This window comes from Desmodus rotundus, chromosome 6 (assembly GCF_022682495.2).
Source record: "Desmodus rotundus isolate HL8 chromosome 6, HLdesRot8A.1, whole genome shotgun sequence".
NCBI lineage: Eukaryota > Metazoa > Chordata > Mammalia > Chiroptera > Phyllostomidae > Desmodus > Desmodus rotundus.
Window position 1 is genome coordinate 25,461,891 of NC_071392.1, and position 21,667 is coordinate 25,483,557.

Here is a 21,667-nt window from a genome sequence, read left to right on the forward strand (position 1 = left end):
TTCCTTTTAAGATCAGAATGTCTCTATTAGTGCCTTTCAGACAGAAATATCATGCAGAGCATTGAAAGGGCACCACAGACAGGAAAACATGACTTATTGTATAGATTACATGCATTGCAATTTATTTAATTATAAAGTTATTCCAATTCATCTATATTTTGCATTGGCTAACAGTATCTGTTAAAAGCCCAAAAACGAATAATGAAAATGAAAACTGAGTTGATCATTTGCTTAAAGATCTTGAAACATTGAGCTTTCATTCCCAATATATGCTGGCAAACACATATAATATGTGTTGACATGTTTGCGCATATACACAAGAAAAGACATATATGCATGGCTCTGTGTTTATATGTGTGCATATATACATACATATATGCAGAAAGATATATAGATAATGCCTTCTCCAGATTTTGTAAAGTCTATGGCATTTAAAATTTTCATTTAAAATTTTCTACTGTAATTAGGACTGAGGTGTGGAAGCTTCAGATTCTGAATATAAGTGACAATTTTAGTTATAAGCACAGGTGTATTTTAATTTGTATGATCGACTTACTGTATTTAACTTTAAATAGAATATGATAAATATGAAATTTACTCTTTCCCTAGGTACCAGGAACGATTATCAAGCCTATGAATTACATTGAGCTGTGAGGGACAATAACAAGGATGGTGGCAACATAATCCAGTGAAGTTTGAGCAGATTTGCTGCACCAAACTCATCTGTCAAAAGAAACATCAAATGATTCTGTAAATCATAAACCACTGGACACTTCCACTGTTCAAATCAGCCTCCCTAGGAGTTTCACGTTGAGTGAAGATATGACAGAGCATCCCTAATGATCACCGACTAAACTTAAGGAACTGATACAACTGTCAGCACGTGTGAGATGGGCATTGCTGTGGCTGCTAAAAAAAAAAATGCAGTCATGGGAAGAATGGCTGTTTGTGGTAATGGTTAGCATGCCATAGCTGGGGAAGAGACACGGTGCAAGGACACACTGAAATGTTCCAGAACATTTGCTGCCAGACAAAAGCAAAATCAGTGGGAGTTGCTGCACCCAAAGACCCGAATGACTCTGAGAGCCCGTGAAAAAGCCAAGGCACAAGGCCACAGTAAAAATAATAGGCTAATTAGTCCTGTGGGGGAAGCCTTTTCACAGACAAGAAAAAGAATTTCTTCCCATGTGCAGTGCTTGGTGAGAATGAGGAGAGATCTCCCCATTTCTTGTCTTTGATTGTAAAAACAGAAGTCTTAGAGGGAAGACTGTCTATTAGAGCCCTCAGCAGCTGCTGTTGGAAAAAGCAAGAAGAAAGTGCCAGCTCAAATGTGAATTTTCCTATGGAATCAAGAGGTTGACTCAGTTCCCAGCCATGATCCAGTAGTAATGAAGGAAAAGATCTGCTTAATACAAGGGGAGGTGGGGAGAGAAACCTTTTACTATCCATTATACTCAGGAGAATGTACTCTAGACATATGTTTTAGAATCCCATGCCTGAGTTTCTATGAAGCCCCAGACAAATAACTCAGCATTTCTAAGCATCACATTCTACATCTTTAAAATGGATACAACAATAGTGTCTAAATCATTGAGAGAATAAAAGGAGTAAATGTATGTAAAGTTTTTAAAAACATGCTTGGCAATAAAGTAAACATTTTTTAAAAGTTAACAATTGTCATAACTAGAGCCCTTTGCGGAAAACAGTAAATGAGTAGGCATTTAAAATAAAAAATACTTCAATGAAATTAGGAATTTAGGTAACACTGAAGAAGGGCTCAATGTTTGATGTCTTAATCCATAACTCAAAAATACTATTTAAAATGCCTTCTCATCTTAAATAATTTCCCTATCAATAACAGACTCGGCCCAGTAGGATATAGAGTCAGATTTTTGAAAGGGCAGAGACAGGGGGAATAATAACAAAAAATGATACAGTGCCTATTTTGAATTCTCTGTACACCCACACTAACACACACTCACAAGTCACCTCCCTTTCTCTTTTTTTCAAAATTTAATTTCCTTTAGCAAAAATTGAAATTTTACATTCTCTTGATTAAATGTCCTGTTGTTATAATTTATGTTCATTTTAGAAAAATACCTTTAAACATCTCCAAACCAATCTAGCTCAGTAATAAGGATCCTGGGTTTTCCTCACCACTCTCAAAAACTTCATGAGAAACTGTGATATTTTATATTTTTCCATAACCAATTCATAAAGTGTCACCTCCCTTCATGACAATTTATGCAATATTTTTACATGAGATTCTACTTATATAAGGCCACTTGAAATAAATGTCTCATAAAACAAGTATCATTACGCATTGATCTAAGTCTTGTAATAAAGGCACAGCCAGTGTAGCTGTCTGAGGAGAAATTTTTGTTTATTTGTCTGTTTTGTTTTTGTTTTCCCTGGTGTCTGCCTCCTTAACACATGCAACCTATCTGTGTGGTTTGTGCAGACGTGATCACAAACGATGTGTAAGAAGGTCCAGTGGGGCAGCCCTGGCCAGCTCCTTCTGGGCTACGCCCTGCCCCCTCCATCCTTTCTGTTCACTAGTTCACTTTCCATCTGTGAGTAGAAGAGGATGTGGAGACAGAGAAGGAGAGGCTGCTCCACTTTTGGGTACCACCCTCCCCATTCAGGTTCCAGTTCTCAGCCACCAAGAAAGTTTTGGACAGTTATCTGGGGACAGCAGGAGTTTTATCATACTTTTCCACCTACTAGAACACTGACTACTCTGGCTTCATGACATCCAGCCTGTCGGGTATAGCAAAAGGCAGGACACATTTGACATGTGGAGGAACAGCTGCTGTATCACAGGCGTACAACCAAGTGGATGAAAGAGTAATAAAATAACACACATCATACAAGATTAAATGGGACACACATACCTCTTTTAATGTGACCTCAGCTCCCTGCTACCCATGGGCTCATAGAAGCTGCATTGGAAACATGGAGAAACACTCCATGGTTCAAAACAATTGTGTGATGTCCAGAGGAAAAAACTAATTAAATTTCAAGCAGTGGGTTCACATTAGCAGAAGATAATTGCTCCATCCAGCATTATTTACCGTTATCAAGGGAAAGCTAGTCACTGTGTCCTCCGATGCTAGCCCACACCAATCATGTATTTGGCACAGACATTTTAGCAGAGTCACATGAAGTATGTTCCTTTTCTCCTCAAAGGCGTTCAGCTCTCATCCATGTCAAACAGCACGTCGCCTTCATCAGCAACACGGAAGCCCGTTCAGGTGTAGTGAGTCACTGCGGTCATACTCCATCATACTCTATTCTGCCAGAACTTTCCTTAATCACTGTCAGTCAGGCCCACCCACTTTTGCTCTTGTCCGAATACCTTCACACTCATGAATGTAGCAGATGCAAGAATGCCATTAATGACGGTCAATTTTTTTCTTAGCACAGATGGCTGAGTTACTTTTATTTATAAGCAAGACTGAAATTTAAGATTTTTTAATGTGGTAAAAATCTTCCATCATAATAGTGTCATCAAATTACTTCTTATTACTCATTGATTTAATATATGGTTCTTTCCAATATTTTTAAAATAAATTTGTGTAGAAAGTGTTATGTTCCCTTTATCTTGACTTAGCTATGGTTTTAGGACCACCTTCCTAATTATCAGAAATAAGGAATCTTGGGTACACAATGCAGTATGCTTAACTCTACTCAGATTGCTGTAATTAGATCTCCAGAATTCATCCTGTGTAATGGGAACTTTGTACTCCTTGACCAATATCTCCCCATTTCCTCTGTCTCCCAGCCCCTGGCAATCACCATTCAGCTCAGTGTTGTTCTAAGTTCAAGTCTTTTAGATTCCACATATAAGTGAGATGATGCAGTATTTGTCTTTCTGTGACAGGCTTATTTTATTTAGCACAATGTCCTCCAGGGTCACCCATGCTGTTACAAATAACAGAGAGCAGATTTTCTATGTTCTTAAAAGCACACACACACACAAATGACAGTTTGGGGAGGTGATGGATATGCTGACTAGCTGATTGTACTAATCATTTAACAGTGTACATGTATATTAAAATATGTCATATACCTTACATATATGTAATTTTTATTTTAAAAAAGAACTTTCCCTAGAGAGTATGTTGTATTTTATATTTCTGCAGTGAGATTATTAGCCTGTGTCTACACAACCAAGTACAAATCATAAATACATAGGGGCAGTTAATATTTGTGCTAATGTGTATTCACCATTTAATGTGCTTCTTAGAGTTCCCAATAATTTACACATTTAGCTCACCCTCTGAAATAGGTGCTAATATTATCCTAATTTTACAGACGAGGAAACTGAGGCTCAGTATAGTTAAGTTGACTTGCGATTAAATTCTGTTCAATACAACTAAGTCTGAACCTCAAATGTAACGTTCACTTGCTGGGTGACTTCAGGGCAAGTACCTAAACTCTCTGAGCTTTAGCTTCCTTCTCTGTAAATGTGAAGTACAAATAAGCACCTGCAAATGCTGCTGTGAGAGGACAACATCATACCTGCAATGTGTCTGGCTCACAATAAGTAGCCATCTGCCTTAGTGTCTTTACCATCCTCTTCCACTATTGAGGGGAACTTGAGTTTTCTGAAGCTTTTCACTGTCAACAATTCAGCCTATTTACCTTTAATGACATTCTTATCCACTCCACTTCACTCAAAAGTTGTCACATCCTGACCCCACTCCTGAAATCAACAACTCTTCTATTTCCCTCACTGAAGAAGCTTCCAATCCTTTATATGAAAAATTATTGGAATTCATTAATGTCCTGAATTCATATTAGCTCTCAGTTACACTGAGTCATGTAGCCTGTTTCTGGCTGTATTTTCTTCCTTATTTATCACGAGCCCCATGGTCCATCACCGCTGTCACTGCCTTGCAAACACCCATAACTCTCTGATGCCTGTGTCCTGCCCCTGCAGCCTTATCTCACAATCCCAGATTGAGAGTTGGTGGGGAAATCACAATGGGGCAGATTGTTTTCACTCTAAACGTATGATCACCAACCACAAATGAATCCTCAAAGCTGCCAGCCACCTTGCTGGCTTTTTCTAGACATCTGAATCTTTCTCAGTCCTTGTCAACTAATTTCTTTGGTACTCTTCAACACTTCACACTTTCTTCTACCCTCCTCTATCCACTATGTCGGTTTCCATGTATTGTCCCTGCTTCATAACTCACGGAGAAAACAAAGACATCAAATTGGCCTTTTCCTCCACTCCCCACGGCCCACCTCCAAGTGTGCACGTACCAACACCAATCTTCTCCTCTGTCTTTTTTAATGAGGAAAAGCCTCCCCCTGCCCCCATTTCTCAGTAACTATACTTTTACAGTGATGTCAACATTTCTTTAATTGCCACCTTGTTAGGAATCTTGCTTCACTGATTATAGACTTTCTTTACCCAACCTCCAACCTTTGTCTTTATATTGAACACTTTCCATTCGTATTTAAATGTGATCTTATTCTATCCATTGTTGCCTCTAAAACAAAACAAAAAACCCTCTTTAAATCTCCATCTTCTTTCTAATCTTCTTTCTACCAGATTTTCCAGCCAAAATATTCACATTAATTATTTACTTAACAGAATCCCTCAGCGTCCTTAACTATCTTCCAGGCTCCACTCCTAATTCCAAATCAGCTTCCAATCCCCAACATCACGAAAATCATTCCGCATTCCCTTCATTTTAAAATTGTGTGTGTGCTATTATACATTATTTTACATATATTTATATATAGTATATGTATATTTCAATCCTGCCTGACCGAATATGACTTATTATGAGCATTTGACAGACCTGCTCACCTTCTCAATTTCTCTTTACTAAAAACTCTTCCTGTTGCCTTTGCCTCCTTTGGGCATTTTATATCTATCTCCTCCTTTACCAAATATCTGAATGCCGGTGATTCTTCATCCAAGCCCTCCTCCTTTTTCAGTCTGTATTATTTCCTTATGGAATCACATCCATCCCTTACTAGTAGCCAGAAACTAGATGCCATGAATAGCTAATGGTTGTAGGCTGTAGGTTCTAGGGTTGAAGGGTAAGAATCAAAGCCCCTGAACTAGAAGCTGCTCCTGCAGAGGGATTCAAACACAGCTAAGCAGTGCATTTTTAGAACGGTTCACTACTGTGAAGTATTTGCATTTATTAAGTCTTTCCCTGAACATTAAATGTGATCTCATATTTGAGTTTACTAGGTAAAAGCTCTAAATCTGCTTTTCAAATAAGATTCAAAAAATTCCCAAACAGTAGAATATGCTTCAAAGCCATCCTGGGGATAAAGATATCTTGTTGCACTCAATAACATAAGGACCTAGAGATCATCAAATACCGAAGGATTATCATAACCGTCCAGCTTTCCGACTGGCAAAATCTGGAAAACTGCATGAAATCTTAAAAATAAATTTAACATTAATGTGTCTATATATACAGTAGGAGAAAAATGGGTATAAACAGGCAATTTTCAATCCTGCTTCTTTAAAAATGTTTTTTGTCCCACATTCATAATTTTTTTAATTTTATTTTATTCAAACTAATTAATGGCTCAAATAATTAGAGAATCCAATAAGCCTTGGAAAAAATTATATAACATTCAATGACTACTACTTCCAAGAAAGGAAATATGCATTTTAAAAATAATAAATAATTGGTAAAATTCACCTATGAAGCTGCTCAGTCTGGGGCTTTTGCTTGTTGGCAGTTTTTTGATTGCTGCTTCAATTTCACTAGATATAATCAGTCTATTCAGATTCTCTGACTCTTCCTGATTTAGTTTTGGAAGATTGTATGTTTCTCGGAATTTATCCTTTTTGTCTAGGTTGTCCAGTTAATGACTTTTCCTTATAATCCATTGTATCTTGATTGTAACTGGCTGTCTTTGAGAAGAGCTAAGACCTCCCCTTCTCAAACTATTGCAAAAACTTCAGGAGGAGGGAGGGCTCCCAAGCTCATTTTATGAAGCCAGTATTATCCTAATTCCAAAAAGCAGATAAAGACAGTACAAAAAAAGAAAACTATAGGCCAATATCCATGATGAAAATAGACACTAAAATCCTCAACAAAATATTAGCAAACCAAAAACAACAATGCATCAAAAAGATAATATACCATGATCAAGGAGGATTTATTCTGGGAATGTAAGGTTGGTACAACATTCGCAAGTCAATAAATGTGAGTCACCACATAAACAAAATGAGGATAAAAACCATATGTTCAAATCAATACATGCAGAAAAAGCATTTGATAAAATCCAGCACTCATTTATGATAAAAAAAAAACCTCTCAGCAAAATGGGAATAGAGGGAACATATCTAAACACAATAAAGGCCATGCATGACAAACCCACTGCCACCATCATATTCAATGGGCCAAAACTACAGGCATTCCCCTTAAGACTGGGAACAAAACAGGGATGTCTGCTTTCATTTCTCTTATTCAACATAGTATTAGAAGTCCTAGCCATAGCAATCATACAAGAAGAAGAAATAAAGGGCATCCGAATTGGAAAGGAAGAAATAAAACTGTTTTTATTTGCAGATGACATGATACTGTATATAGAGAAACCCAAAGATTCCAAAAAGAAACTAATAGAACTGATAAATGAATTAAATAAAGTAGCAGGATACTTTAGAATATCCAGAAATGAGTAGCATTTTATATGCCAATAATGAACTAACAGAAGGGGAAATTAAAAAAAAAAAAAAAACCATTCAAAATTGCTTCAAAAACAATAAAATACTTAGGAATAAGCCTAACCAAGGATATAAAAGACCTATACTCAGAAAATTATAAGACACTCAAGAAAGAAATTAGAAGATACAAATAAGTAGAAGCACATACTGTGTTCATGCATAGAAAGAACTGATATCATTACAATGTCCATACTTCCCAAAGCAATTTACAGATTCAGTGCAATTCCTATCAAAATTCCAATGGTGCATTTCACAGAACTAGAACAAATATTTCAAAAATTTATATGGAAGCACAGAATGCTCCGCATAGCAACAGTGATCATCAGAAAGAAGAACAAAGCTGGAGAAATCTCACTACTTAATATGAAACTACACTGTAAGCCCATAGTAATAAAAACAGCATGGCACTGGCATAAAAACAGACACATAGATCAATGGAAAAAAATAGAGAGCCTCACCTTTAGTCAACTAATATTTGACAGAGGAAGCAAGCACATACAATGGGCTAAAGACAGTTTATTCAATAAATTATGTTGGGAGAACTGGACAGATATGTGCAGAAAAATGAAACTAGGCCACCTTCTTACACCACACACAAGAATAAATTTGAAATGAATTAAAGGCTTAAATGTTAGGCCCCAAACCATAAAAATCCGAGAAGAAATGATAGGCATCAAAATCTCAGACACTGCTTGTAGCACTACTTTATAGCATATATATCTTCCAAGGCAAAGGAAACAAAAGGAAAAATAAACAAATGGGAATACAACAAACTAAAAAGTTTTTGCACAGCAAATGAAAACATCAACAAAACAAAAAGACAACCCACAGATTGAGAGAACATATCCACCCTTACATCTGATAAGGGGTTAATTTCCAAAATTCAATACCAAAATCTAAACAACTCAATTAAAAAATGGGAAAAACACCTGAATAGACACTTTTCCAAAGAGGACATACAGATGGCCAATAGACATATGAAAAGATGCTCAACATCACTAATCACAGAAATGCAAATTAAAGCCACGATGAGATACCATCTCACACCTGTCAGAATGGTCATCATCAATAAATCACCAAACAACAAGTGCTGGTGAAGATGAGGAGAAAAGGGAACCCTCACGCACTGTTGATGGGAACATAGACTCCTGCAGTCACTGTGGAAAGCAGTATGGAGTTACCTCAAAAAATTAAAAATATACCTGCCTTTCACACAGCAGTCCCACTACTAGGAATATATCTGAAGGAATCCAAAACACTAATTTGAAATAACATAAGCACCCCTATGTTCATTGCAGCACTATTTGCAATTCCCAAGATATGGAAGCAGCCCAAGTGTCCATCACTAGGTGAGTGGATAAAACAACTATGGGACATTTACAAAATGCAGTACTACTCGGCCGTAAAAAAGAAAATGTTACCCTTTGTGACAGTATGTATAGACCTGGAGAACATTATGCAAAGTGAAATAAGCCAGTCAGAGAAAGACAAGTACCATATGATTTTACTCACATGTGCAATCTAATGAACAAACTGAACTAACAAGCAAAATAGAAACAGACTCTTAGAGAGCAGGATAACAGCTAAGGGGAGAGGAAGGAGTAGGTTAGGCGGTAGAGGGATTGAGCAAAAAGGAAAAAGGACTCATGGACATGGACAACAATATGGTTATTGTGGTGGGGAGGAGTGTGTAAGAGGACTAAAGGGTAATGGAAAAATGCATTAAATTTTTTAAGTAAAAATATATAATTGGTGATGTTTTGCCTCATTGAATTTCTGAAAATTGTGCTCAAATAAGAAGAAGGAAGCTATTTGGGTTCAACAAAAATATCCTTTCTAGTAAGCTGACATTACTTGTTCTAATAATTAATCTATTATGATATTTTTAATGAACCCACATCTGCTGTGAATATCTTTTTGTACAGCATAGATATGACTTGAAAGGAGCATGCATTCAGAATCAATATTTCTCAGCTCTAATCTCATCTCTTACTATCTTTTGCCAGTGAGAGAACCTTAGGTAACCTAGGCACTTGATTAAAGGATCCTAAGATGTTAAAATTTCAAGCACACATTTAAGTCATCCATCTTAACCTCTTCTCCAACATCCATGGCAACTTATCTCAACTTGGTCTCTTTCACTGAAGGTCTCTGCATCTTGCAAGAGCCAAAGTATAAGCTGCCTATATATATATATATATCAATTGCCCACTATGTGCCAGTAAGTTTGCTGACATTTTACATTATTATTAAAACTGTTTTTTTAAGCAACCCTAATTTAACAAATGATAAATCTGAGGTCCAAGAAGTTTGCATTACCTACCCAAAATTACAGGGGATGATCCTGGACCCATGTCACCCCTTCTAAAGCCAGAACTCCTTCTACAATGCCATATTTCTTTTTGAATAGTTTGAATTGCTCAAGTTCACACTGGAATATATTCAAGTATGGTTTTATATGCACACCAATCTATTAGCCTGATTATTCACTATGAAGCAACCTAAAGCACTTCGTATAGTAGCCAAAAATAACAAACATATCAACCATTTCTCGAAGACTTATTTTGCGTGTAGCCCATTGCTATCTTCTCTACAGTTTGGACTTCCTGGGTTGTCTTTCATTGACTCTTTTACCTACTGCAATTATCATATTATTTTTCTTTCCATTAGGCAAACTTTCTGAAATAATCATGTTTACATATTTCCTAGACTGCTTTGAAAATACAGATCTAACATCTACTCTCACAATTTCATTGAAATTACTTCATCAAATTTATCATAGATATTCTAATAAGTACATTTAAGTTTATTTTTTATTATATATTTTTTGATGATTTTTAAAGTACTCAGTACCCATAGTTATTTGGGGTTTTTGTTTTGCCTTTTTAAAAAAGTTAAAGTAGTTTTGGTCATTCCTCGACAATGAACAAATGGGTATGTACAAATCTCAGGTGGAACATTCGGAGAGGAAGGAGAAAGTAATGACCGAAGGATCGGTGGCCATTATACCAATGAAGTGTTCTCAACTCCAGGACGGTCTTGGAGTGGCAATGATTCATGTTGATTACTGTCCAAATTCTCCAAAGAAAGGAATTATGCCACATTTCTTCATCTTGTAAAAGCTAGGTTGTGCTAAATATTTGTTGGGCAATGTTTATTTTTCCTACCTTTTTAGCATTATTTGTTTCAATTTTTAGTGCATTAAAGTCAGTTGCATTAAATTAAAATATACCCTATACCCAAACTGCTCTTATCCTTCTAAACATCAGTATAAGATGTTTAATACTGAAGATAAGAAGATAATGCTCATCTACACATAGAGAGAAAGCCCCCTTATTAGCCTCTTTCTCCGTCCTCTGCTTTAACCATTACAGTATACTTATTCCAAAGCAACTAAATTTTAGAAGAAGTGAGTCATTGCTTCAGTTTCTTCATTCCTAGAAGTCCCTTGAAGTTCATGCGTGGAATATTTGATAATTATGCAGATAAATCTGGATATAAAGCCTGCAATTTGTGCCCTAATCTGTTTTCAGCTTCTTAATGAAGTCACTGGTCAGTACCTTAGATTATACAGAATTACTACAGCATCTAGCGCTTACAGATTCACAGCCTGTACCATTCATTAAAGGCAAATGTAATTAGGATACAGAATTGATAGAACAGATATTGTCTCTCTATTTAAATGTTAACAGTTTTTCTAAGAAGGCTGCAAAACAATCCAGTTTGAAACAATGCAGGTATATGTGTGGTACACAGCTGCCACAAATGATGAAATTGGTTTTTCTGGCATGAAGCCTGAATCCTGATGGGGTACGGGATAACTCTTCCCTTTCTTCCTTCTACAAACACATGCACACATTTGCCTTCGTTGCTATTCACTTTGGCATAGAAATATGGTTCTCATTTTATTTTCACAATGCCATCTTTAAAAGGCAATGCTTTCCATTTGGGGGCACTTTAAAAATAATTTTTCACTCTAAGAGAAGATGTAGACAATTGTTTAATGTCAGCAACCTTCCTTATTGTGAGATAACTAAAATATTCAAACCAATGAAGCATTGCTGGTATCTCTGAGTTTCAGTGTGGAATCCAGGAAATATCCATGATTTATGTCTTGTCCTGTCTGACTTTACTGCAAGAGATTTCATTATGGCATATGGCATAAAATAAATTGCTTTAAAAGTGAAGTAACATATACTTCAGGACTCACACAGAAAATATGGCATTCGTATTTAAACCTGAGCTGAAGGATGTATTGGCTGGAAAATTTATGAGGAAATAACCCTACATTCCTGGGATAAATCCAACCTGGTCATGGAGTAAAATCATTTTTATATGTTGCTGAATTCAATTTCTTAGTGTTTTGTTGAAGCTTATTGCATCTATATTTATAATGGACATTGGTCTTCTAGTGATGGCTTTGGTTTTCGTATTGGGGTAATACTGACCTCATGGAATGAGTAGGAAACTGCTCTTTTCTCTATTTTTTAGAAGCGTTAGTGAAGGATTGGTGTTATTTTTTTTCCTTAAACACCATTGAAGCAAGGTTGTCCTAAGCTTATTTTTATGAGAAAATTTTCATTAATTTTACAATCTCTTTGTTATACATATGTCTATTCCATTTTTAAATTTTTTTTCTCGAGTCAGTTTTGGTAGCTTGTATTTTCCTAGGTATTTCTCCATTTCATCGAAGTTGTGTAAGTTGTCGGCATCCAATGGCTTATTGTGTTCTATTCCATTCTTCAAAATTGCTGTAAGGGCATTATTATGTTCTCTTTTATTAGTGATTTTAGTTTTTAGTGTTCTCTGTCTTGGTGAGTCAAGCTAAAGGCTTTAAACTTTGTTGGTCTCTTCCAACAACCAACTTGTAGTTTTGCTCCATTTTTATATTTTTCTGTCTATATGGCATTTATGTTTGCTTAAATTATTATTTCCTTACCTCTTGTTTTAAACAAATTTGCTTTTATTCTAGTTTTTCAAGGTGAAAAATTTAGCAACTGATTTGAGATCAGTTATCTTTAATACAGGCTTTTATAACAACTATAGTGCTCCCTCTTAGCACTTTTTATCTGTATCCCATGAATTTGGTATATTATGCTTTGATTCCCATTCATCTCAGTCTATTTTCTTAATTCCATTGCAATTTCATATTTGACTCATTTTATATTTAGTAGTGCATTATTTAACTTTCAAATATTTAAAAAAAATTCCCCCAATTTCCTTGTATGGTTAATTTCTAATTTAATATAGTATGGTTTAAGAACACATTGTTTTGTGACTTCAATCATTTTAAGTGGTTTGAGACTTTGTATGTTCTATTCTGGAAATGTTCCATGTGCACTTGAAGAGAATGTGTATTCTGCAGTTAGCAGGTAGATTACTTTGTAAATGCCCATTGGGTCAGAGTGTTGTTCAAGCGTTACATTTCCTTGCTGTTTTGTTAGTTTTTATGTCCATTGCTGAAAGTGAAGTATTGTAGTCTGCAACTATTATTTTTGAAGTGTGTTTATTTTTCTTCAGTTCTGCACTTCACTTCATATATTTTGAAGTTCTGCTGTAAGTTTCAGATGTGTTTACAGTTATCTAAGAGAATAAATGACTTAAAAGCAATATACATTTATGCTGTCTGGTATACTTATATTTGAGATTGGCTCCTTATATCACTGTGGGTATCTCACACTAGGTTTCTTTATATTATTGTGTATAATAAGAATTCCCTTAAGGATTTCTTATAGGGTAGATCTGCCAGCAAGGAATTCTCTGTTTTGTTTTGTTTTGTTTTTACTAATATTAATATATCTTTATTAATCTTTTATTTTTTCAAAAACTTAATTGAGGTATAACCAAGGTGTATATTTTGATAAGTTTAGATGTACATATACCCATGCAACCTTCCCTACAATCAGGGTAATGAACATATATTTTATATTGTATTATTATAATGACTATAATATAAAATCAGAAAGTAACAAGTGTTGGTGATGATGTGCAGAAATTAGTACCCTCATATCTGGCTGGAGTGATTGTAAAATGGCGCAGTCCCTTTGAAAACAGATTGGAGAGTAGTCAGAATTTTCAACACAGAATGACCGTATGACTCAGAAATTCCATTCCTCAGTATGTGCCCAAACAGAAATAAAAACATGTGGCCATGCAAAAATGCGTACATAAATGTGTTCATAGAAGCATTATTATTCATAATAGCCAACGATTTAAAACAACCCAACTGCCTATCAACTGATGAATGGGCATTTTAGAATGAACTACATTTTTTAGGTGATAGCTGCCATAGAGTTATTCCTGTAATGGATCTGAGCAAAGTAATTTTAAAACCTTCTAGAAAAGATTCACCATTCTAGACACCACTAAGAACATTCATGATTCACAGGAAGAGGTCAAATATCACCATTAATAGGAGTTTAAAAGAAGTTGATTCCAGCTTTCATGGATGACTTTGAGGGGCTCAGGTCTCTACGGGAAGAAGTAATTGCAAATGTAGTGGGAAAAGCAAGAGAACTAGAATTGTAAGTGGAGCATGAAGATGTAACAACTGCTGCAATTTTATGATAAAACTTCAATGGATCGAAAGTTGCATCTTAGGAATCAACAAACAAAGTGATTTCTTCAGAAGATATCTCCTCCTGGTAAGATGCTGTAAAGATTGTTGAAATTACAGGGAAGATTTTTAACATTACATAAACTACGTTGATAAAGCCAAGGCAGGGTTTGCGAGGATTGACTCCAACTTTGAAAGAAGCTCTGTGGGTAAAATGCTATCAAACAGCATTGCGTGCTACAGAATAATTGATTGTGAAAGAGTCAACCCATAAGGCAAACTTCTCTGGGGTCTCATTTTAAGAAACCGCACTGCACCCCAACCCTTAGTTACCAGCACACGGACCAGCCAGTAGCTGTCACCACGGAGCCAAGACCCTGCCCCAGCAAAAAGATGACAACTTGCGGATGGTGCAGATGACAGTTAGCATTTTTTAGCAATAAAGTATTTTCAATTAATGTGTGGACATTTTTAAACATATTGCTCTTACACACTTAATAGACTACAGTATAGTATAAACATAACCTTTATATGCACTGGGAAAGAAATAACTTCATGTGACTGGCTTCACTGAGATACTCACTTTATTGCGGTCATCTGAAACCAGACCTGCAATATCACCAAGGCATGTCTGTAATTAAAAGAAGCCAGTCACAAAAATTCACACAGTGTATTTCACATGTCTCTTTACTTACAATGTGTTTTATAGGGAATTCTTTAGGAACAGAAAGTACACGGGATGAGCGGCTGCCAGGGCCTGAGGGGAGGGAAGATTGGAAGTGATGGGCGTGGAGGTAATGTTAATGTTCTAGAATTAGACAACATTAATGGTTGCACATAATAATAATCAGCCAATGTACTAAGCTGTGATAAGGTGAGGCTGGTTAGAAATAGATCTCTGTATTTGGATAAAGTATATCATAAGAATATATAAGTTTTTTTTAGAATAGTTTAGATCAAGGCATTTGGGGAAGCTGGCCTCCTTTTGTGGATGAGTCAAAAATTTTTATCAATTTCATAATCATCAAAACCACTAGGGGAACAGAATTTCAAGGACTTAAATAAAAAGTTCCTGAACAATGCAAGCCTTCTTTTCAAAGACCTAGAGTCTTAAAAAAGAAGAACAGGATCAAGCACAGAATATTCTTCTACTTATATTAAATAATTTCTTCCTGCAACTAAAATAGATTTAAGAAATAAATACTTTTAAAGATAAATGAATATGTTATAAAATAACATTTATGCATGATGTTAAAATGTTAAAAAATTTTAAGTAACAACTAAAACATCTGAGCCACGAGGCAGATGGAACCCCAGTTACTGGAATGAATACTTTTTCTCACCTACTTTTCATTTGTATGTATCATAAACAAAATAATCCTAGATGTCATTTAAACTTGCTTGTACCGCTCACCATGGAACTTCTCATTTATTTCTCTGTTATATTTAATGGGAAATCAGAATATATGTAGTCATTGTGCTTGTATCTAAAATTGTTGCTCCAAAAATAGTATAGATATGCTGAATAGTTTTTCCTTTTCTTTAGAAACTGATCATCTTGCTTTATTCTGTTTTCTATATAGTAATACAACTGTATCATTGACCAAATAAGGTTTCTACACATGGCAAATTGTCTTTCTCCCCAAGTCTGTGTCAAAATTAAAAGATTAATTATTTGCTTACAGACACTTGACTTGGAATTTAATTGTGTTCTCTTTAAAAACTAACTGCGTAAGTTATAGGACAAACTGCTACCGCCTGGAGTTTGAGTTTTCAGTTAAAACACCTTCCAAAGGTTTCTCAAGAAAATACCTTTTTAATGAATCAAGTTCAACTCAAACTTACACACATAGACAGAGAAAATCAGAAGGCTCAATTTTTAATTAAGTGGGTTCAGAATCTCTATACCTTTATTCACATTGGCCTATTTTGTGGTCTTTTACTTAATATGTGGGCCAACAAATATATCGATGGAAAATCTTAAAATCCAGAAGGCAATGTTTCTACAATTAGATATGCCATTTAAGTTTCTATTTGAAGGAACAAAGAGATGCTCATAAGGTTAAAAGTATATGATGCATTTTGCATAGAATGCTCTTTTGCATGGTGTCATTTAATGTACATGAACTAAACTCCTACCATGTTCCAGGCATTGGAGACAGAATAGTAAACAATTCAACAAAAGAATCTTGGTCCTCCTAGAACTTATCTTCTGGATAGGAGAAACAAACAATAAAATAAATTTGATGCATTTGTGTGGTATTAATTTTATGAGGAAAATAAAACTAGCAATAGTGGTAAATGTTGGGGAGAATAGATAAACTTTTAAATAGAGGGGTCACGGGAGGCTGCATGAGAGAATAATATCTGACTATAAACTAAAGAAGGTTTTGGGGGGGAAGCATTATAAGCAGAGTATTAGCACATACAAAGGCCCTGGGTAAGAATGCAACTAGGATGTTAAGAAAGCTACAAAAACCCAAATAAAATAAGTTATATCACAAATGTAGTTTCAGGAAAAAATGGTGAGGTATACATGTGTGTGTTTAATAATTTGGGAGATATTAATACATATTTCCTTTGCCCTAATATTATAATTAATGCATCTTAATCTATAGATTGGCAAATTATTTAATCAATAAATATTTATTATGTATCTATGGTGAATATGAAGTATGTAGTTGGTAGATGTAAATTTTAAAATGATTGGAGTTAGTACCAATTATGCTACCAAATATCTCTATGATTTTTGAATCGGTCCAAAAGACTGAGTTTCCTCAGTCATAAAATAATGCTGGAGGTACTCTAAAATTTTGTCCACCCCATACATTACATAAATGGGAAATTCAGAAGAGTGACTTTCTCTCCTGAAGAGTTAGTGGGGCAGATGCAGTGGGTAAGATACTGATGTTTGTGTGCAGGGGTCTGCCTTGAAGAAGAGAGCAGGGATGGGAAAAAAAAAGAGACAGAAATTGTGCACATGGTTTAAAATGAGGTCCTGAAGTGGGGCTGGCAGTGAGGGCTTCAGTTCAGAGCAAGAGAAGATCATGTAAGGTCAAGTGTACCCTAATAAGTCTTCATGAAAAAGATAATATATTAACTTGAGGAACAGTAGACTTGGGATAAGGGCAAACTATGGGGAAATAGCCTGAAGCAGAGGGAAGTGCGTGAACAAGGCTACAGCGAGGCAGTAGGGTCTCAGAGCCGGTGGAGAGGCTTGAGGCTGTAATGGGGAAAAAGCAGATGTTCCATGTGCAGGAGGATGGCTTCATATGAACAAATAATTTGGTCTCAGAGTCCAATTAAAAGCTAAGGATGGCTTTCAGAGGTTTTTGAGATGGAAAATGATATGAAAATATAACGTGTAAAGAGAAATTTTTGAAGTCAAGAAGGATTTGAAACAACAAGCCATCTCAACAAAGCACGAGGTCCAAAGGTCATAAATCTGATAATTAAGACCCATTCTAGAACAAGAAGCAAAAACTGTTTCCCCTGACTGGGAGAGGGTCAATGACTCTGGATGTCACTAACTTTTTTAGTCTAATGACAAAAGAGTAAGATCAAGAAATTGGAATGAAATTTAGCTTGGTTTTAAGCAAACAACAGGTGGCGATACCTAGCAGGTATTTGGGAATAAGGCTGTCCTTAACCAAAATAACAACAAATGTCTTATACTGACAACCTACTACCTTACAGACCTTTGCAACCCACTCACCTATTCCGACACCAACTCTTCTTAACGCTTTTCACAGGGCTTTGAGGTTTGCATAATGATCCACTCTGCCTACGGTCAGTCTTCAGATAAGTAGCAAAACCAGGATTCGGTCTGACTTCAAGGCTAGCCTCTTCAGTGAGTCTAAGTCTGATAAATATAAAATTGAAATAAATATATTTACAGAAATGCAAGAGTTTGCTGAATGTGATGATTCAAGAATTAAATAGTAGGTTTAGAAAATTAGTGGTATTAAATCAAGGAAGTAGGCCCAATCTACAATTTAAAAGGGAAGAACACTGGGCAGCAATTAAGGAGAAGGAAGTTGTTTAGTATATTTAGGATCAGCCGGATGAAAGCTTGCAGATGGTGAAGGGAAATGACTGTGAAGAGGAGAAACCGCAGAACCAAACTCTGCTAAAACGATAAAGTTATCTGGACACAAATCAGGAAAGCCCTGCTCAGCCCTCAAATCTGTCCTGAAATGGAACACATTTCATTGGCTGAGTGACTCCAGGGCTCGGACCATGGTCATGAGGGCAAAAAGAGGATTTTTGTAACTGACTTTCTGTTTTTTCAAGCTTAATTGTGATAAATTATCTTTTCAATAACCCCTTTTTAGACATTTTGAAAATTTTATAAGTGAAGATCAGTCTGTTTCTGAATTCCCTGTCCCCTAATCTTTTATTTTCATTTCTGCATCATTCTCAAAAGGTTTTAATTATACTTCTAAAAGAGAATTAATGGCTGTTTTATCTTATTGGTAAGTAATACATGTTTATTGTGAAAATAAATCATGGATTAAAGAAAGATTGCCAGGCGTAAAAGTAAAAATCATTCCAAACCATACCAGAGATTACTGCTCTTAATATTTCAAAGCATCAGCTTTGAATGTTTTTTCTATAGACAACTTAATTTACAATGGATAAGGAAAAGATAAGCTCCACAAAGGAATGAACAATTTTCAAAGGATATGTATCAACACTTTTTTTCCATACGCTTCATTTAAATCCTTTCTGCCCCTCTTTGGTGCTTATCATCAACTTGCTGCTGGCCCTAAGTGCTTCAGCTCTGTGCAGAAAAAAAAAAAGTGTTGTACTTTAGAACTTATTATATATTGTAGACCCCCCCTTTTTGCCATGGATCTCTTGACTTAAAATGATAATCAAAACATAAGTAGAAAAAATGTATATATTGTTATGAGATATAAGTGATGACATTGACCAATGAAAATAAGAACTTCAACCAGAGAAACAATTTACCACTTAATCACAATAAATACATTAGTTGTGGAATATAGGGACATATCATAACTTATTTATAGAAGACATAGCTATTATGTCTCTTCTGCTCTGTCCATATTGAAGATGCTCTAGTAAGACAATTGAGACATGCATGGTTTGAGTCTTGATGAATATTAGGTCATCAATTTAGTTAATTAACATTACAAAATGAAATCTAGATTATCCTAGGCATGAAGTAAACATTTATTAAGCGTGGAGCGAATAGAAGGAGGATTCATTAAGTCATTCACCGGTCAACATTAATGGAGCACATGCCATACATCATATGCTATCCTATTACCAGAACGCAGCAATGAACGAAGTGACCTTTCTCTTCTACAATTTCACTGGATAGTGGGGGAGAAGAAAGCAAATAACTATGAACCAAGGTGGCAGTGCTGTTATGAAAGCATGCAGGGACGGTTCAGTTTGCTGGACAGAGGGTGAGTGACGGTGGAGTTATGCAGAGTGGCGACAACCAAACTGATTTGTGAAGAATGAGTAGAAATTTACTGTAATGTTATTATTACCATTTTAGTTTTATCAGTGGAAAAAGAAATTTCAGAGGAGTAATTGCCACAGATCTTGTAATTAATAAATAGAAGAGTTAGACATAAAACATCCAGTTTTTCTGTGTTTTAAATTTAGTTATCCATCGTACCATATCAATGAATGCAGAAGCAGAACTCCCTAAATTTGATTGAGGTCACATAGTTCATAGCTGAGTCAGAACACCTAAGAATCTTAACGTAGATCTAAAGTTCTCCATTCTTATTATTTTTGTGTAGATATATAGAGCAGGAGAAATACTCTCACACACACATTTTTATAAGGGAATTAATGGTAACAACATTTTCCATAATATCTGCCTGATATCAAAAATGGGAGAATCATAAGCTTTTCCCTATGTGTGTGTTCTTGCCTCATTGTGTCCCAAACCCTAACTTTGTAAGTGTCTGCCAAATATAACCAATGTGTTGTCATGGACTTGTGTGGCCTGGAGGCCACAGGCCAAGACTGGTTCAGAATATTGTGCTGCTGTGGTTTCCAACAGGGTCTCAGGCAGGGCAGCCACCTATTGCTGAAAATCCAGTCAAAGCATGTGAAGGACCTGCTGTGGGGTGGAGAGCATGGAAATTCAGGATACAACAATACACAGAGCACAGCTTTTAATCTGTAAGGGCCTTCCTCCCATCACTCTAGCACTTTGTCTAAAATTTGTTTAAAAATTAGGCAATTTATTACATTGTTTTCAGCCCTAATATATTTTAATTTATGTATATAAACCTTGCTTTTTAAAGATTGCCTATAGAAATGCAATTATGACCAGTTATAAGTAACGGCTGACTAAAAATAATCCTAGGTATAGTGTCTTTCATTTTAGTGTTTTTATCTGTAAAAGTTGTTTTGATAATTCGGTGTGTCTATTTTCAAATGCTCTGTGTGGTTACTCAATGGACTCTATATACCAGAAACGGCATGATATACAACCTTTCATAACACTTGAATGTCACATTTTTCTTAGAAATGAATTTCATCTTGTCTGACAGTCTTTTTTTTCCTGAAAACTATAAGCATAAAATTAAAACACCTCTGAAAATGGTTCTATGCATTAGAGAAATTTATGTTATGCATGCATTCGATATGACACTAGAGAGAACATTTCTTACTGTGTTTGAAATATACATCATTTCTGTGACTTGACTTTTTAGTTAAAATGCTCTCAAGCAAATAATCCTGAATAGGAGCCCAGAAGAAGCTTTGATATCTGTGCCAATCTGGAAAGAAAGAAAGAAAGAGAAAGAGAGAGAGAGAGATTTCAGAGTATAATTATACAAAACTTAGAAATTCACTACAACCTTAGAAATTAACTAACTTTTACATCTTCATGACCATCTTAATTTCCTTTCTGATTCCTAAAAATCAATTGACTAATTGTAGAACCTTTTAAACTGTTCTTTTTAAAGAATCATTTAATAGATTGTTTAGATGTAATTTACTTACCTGTTTCTGAAAACACTATTTATATACGGCAGTTCATGTTTGGTCAGTTACAAGTTATTGAACAGTCACTCACACCTCAGTTCCCTTACCTCTCTGAAACCTATAAAAAGTCACTTAATTTTTTCAGGTTTTGTTTTGCTTTGTATCTATAATCTTTGAGTATATAGTATGAACTAAGGATAGGTTAATGAAAACAAAATAAATTATGTTTACATAAGACTAAGAAAATATAGATATTGTTAAATAGGTAGGAATGACATGTTATTCCCTTAAAATATTATGTATGTCACAGACTTTTATGTTTTCATGGGTGCTTACTTATATTTTCTAAAATGAACATGGAGCACTTTTATAAGTAACAGGTAATATAACAAGAAATTGATGGATGTAGGTACGGT